Genomic DNA, 2,929 nt, shown 5'->3' with positions numbered 1-2,929 from the left:
AAGTTGGGGACAGTGTTGACGTGTTAGATAAAGTGAGCGTGATGGTTTGGACAAGGTACGGATTCGGATAACAACCAAGTGTAAGTTTAGGGTCGGAAGTGTGTTAGAGCCAAGGTTACCGCGAGGGTATGGAAAAGGTTCATATGTTGGTTTAGTTGAGGATGAGGGATGGAACCGTGTTTGGCTGTTGCCAGGTATACATTTAGGTTCGGAACAGTGTTTGACCCACGGTAACCGTGAGGGAAGCAAAATGTTGGTATAATGGTCAGGATGAGGGTGAGGAAAGGGACAGTGTTCGCCCAGGAGCAGCACACCGCCCACGCCAGAGTCATCTGGAGGAGGCGGGGAGCAGGAGGGAGGCGTGGCGTTGGCGGAGCCAGCCAGCAGTGAGATGCTTGCCTAGCGAGTGGATCAGCTGCAGGGCGCACGCTCACGAGGCAGGCCGGGAACAGCCTCTTGCGGCGCCGGGAGCCGGGTCCCAGCGTCTACGGCCATACCACCCTGAACGCGCCCGATCTCCTCTGATCTCGGAAGCTAAGCAGGGAGGGTCCTGGTTAGTACTTGGATGGGAGACCGCCTGGGAATACCTGTAGGCTTCTGCTCGCCTCTCCTTTTGCACCGCCGTCCCGGCGTGGCTCCCTCCGAACCCCTGCCACCCCTTGCCCCTCTGCAGCTGCCCAGCCAGCCGAAGGTACCCCTGGCCAGCGGAGGGTCAGCCGCCCGGCACTACAAGCTCGCAGCCACGCGTGCACACCAGGCCCATCGGCGAGGGCTCCCCTCCACACACTCTTCTTAGTCCTCTTCAATGAGGCAGGCCGTCAGCCTGCAGCAGTTAGCCTCGCCACTGCCGCCACCGCCATCACAGCGCTCCCTCCCTCTCCCCGACGTTGCCGCCGCCGCAGCCCCCAACGCCCAAGCCCAGGGCTGCCGGCCGGCGCAGTCCTCCACCAGGCGTTCTCCAATCCCAGGACGTGCTAGTCCTCTGCACCTCGGCCCATGCGCAGGGGACGCCCATCCCTGCGCCTGCCCCTGGGCCCCGAGACACAGGATCTGCGTGTCCTCCGTGCAAACGGGACGCCCACCCTCCCCGCCCCACTGGAGGCCTCTGTCTCCGCTGGCAGGCACCTCGCCCCACACCCCCGCGCGCCCCCTCCCCTCTCCCACAAGAGCCAGGAGCCCACCCTTCCCGCCGGCGGCAGTGGCCCCAACACACAGGGCACAAAGAGCCGGGACCAACCAGGGGACGGAGGGAGCAGCACCCCAACACACAGCACTCCCGTGACTCCAGGAGAGACCACCACAAGGGGAAGAGCAGGCACCGAGGCACACAACCCTCACAACCAGGGTGCCTGGGGTCTGCCGCTCGCCTCCCGCGGGTGGGTTCCTGGGCGGGGCTCGGAGCCCACTGGCCCTCCGGAGACCCTGGCGGCCCGCCCCGGGGACTTCAAGGTTGACTGCCAAAGCCCGGGCACTGCCTCCTTAGCGGAGCCCAGGCCGGGCACGAACCACTCCGGTGGAGAAGCTGCCACTTCAACACAGCCTCAGTGCGTCTGTCCCAGTCCGTGTGCCCGCCTGTGTTTCCCTCCCACCCTCCCCCACCCCATGTCTGTCTGGCTCTGTGATGTGCCTGTTGGGCTCTGGCTCTCACTCAGGAGCTCTCTCCCCGCGTGCCAGTCCCCTCTTTCTCTGTTCTGTCCATGTCTCTCTGTATGTCTAGATACATACATGTACATATACATGTATATTTTCATCTCTTTCCCTCTTACTCCTCCTCCCGTTCTGTCTGTCGGTCCCTGTCCTACGGGGACTCTAGTCCCTCTGCCCGCACAAGAACGCAGGATATGGCGAGGCCAAGAAGGAACACCAATGGAGCCATGGATAGGGGGCTCATAGCACCATTTCTCACAGGCGGTTGGCTCGGAGACACGGCAAGCCGGAGCCGCCCGATCCCCAACCTGCCGGCCGCCTCTCTGCCAACCAACCGACACACCGGCCGTCGACCCACCAAGCTGGCCAACTGCAATCCGTTCCCCTCTGCAATTTGCAGTCCACCATCCGCGCTTCCTAGCTTGGCCACTGCAGCTCAATGGCCAACTGGCAACAGCTGATGGCCAAGCGGTCACAGCTGATGACCATGCTCCACCCGAGGCAGCACCCCTCCACGCGAGGACCAGAGCCTGGCAACTGCTCTCTGGGAGTCTGTCCCCACAGTCCCCGTCTGTCTCTCTTTGCCTCTCTCCTGCTCCATCTCTGGCCTTCTCTCATACTCTCTCTCACCTCCCTGAGTCAGGAGAGGTGATGTGTAGCCAGTGAAGGGACCAGAGATCGGGCGGGACGCCAGTCGCTGACGAGGGGCGAGGGCCCAGACGGAAGGCTTGTGACGAAGGGTGGCGGCAGACTGGAGCTGCTGCACCCTGGTGGCGCGGGTGGCTCTCACTGGCTTTGGGCCAGGGGTGGGGCCGGCCAGGGCCAGGGCCAGGGTTGCACGTGCCTAGGGCCGGAGGGGACTGAGAGGATGCTGCGAACCCCTCGGTGGCCCTGAGTGGTGGGGACAGCACAGCAGCAAGGGGGTGTGCGGTTGTGAGGCTGGGGGTGGGGATGAGAGGGGTTGGGGTAGGGAGGTGGGGTAAAAGCTGTTCGGGGCCTGGGGAGTCCCAGGATGCCAGGGCGCCCAGATATCTGTCACAGTCAGGGAAGTGACAGAGGCACATGGGGCCACGGGGGGCGCGAAGGGCCATGCTGCGGGCAAGGAGTAGCCCGTCGCCCACGCCAGCGGCATCGGGAGGAGGCGGGGAGCTGGCAGGAGGCCCGCCGGCAGACATGCTCGCCACCCGAGCGGCCCAGAAGCACAGCGCGCGCTTAGAAGGCAGGCCGGGAGCAGGCTCTTGGGGCGCCGGGAGCCGGCTCGAGCGTCTACCGCCATACCACC

The 2,929-nt window shown here is 64.5% G+C and overlaps 1 pseudogene; it reads left to right on the top strand.

Annotated features, from left to right (window-relative positions):
* The first annotated feature begins 483 nt into the window (after nucleotides 1-483).
* Nucleotides 484-602, top strand: LOC141569887 (5S ribosomal RNA; annotated as a pseudogene).
* Nucleotides 603-2,929: the final 2,327 nt, after the last annotated feature.

The sequence above is a fragment of the Rhinolophus sinicus genome, unplaced genomic scaffold, assembly GCF_036562045.2.
Source record: "Rhinolophus sinicus isolate RSC01 unplaced genomic scaffold, ASM3656204v1 Contig46, whole genome shotgun sequence".
Taxonomy (NCBI): Eukaryota; Metazoa; Chordata; class Mammalia; order Chiroptera; family Rhinolophidae; genus Rhinolophus; species Rhinolophus sinicus.
Note: the sequence above shows the minus strand (reverse complement) of the source record. Positions and strands in the feature narration are given on the sequence as shown.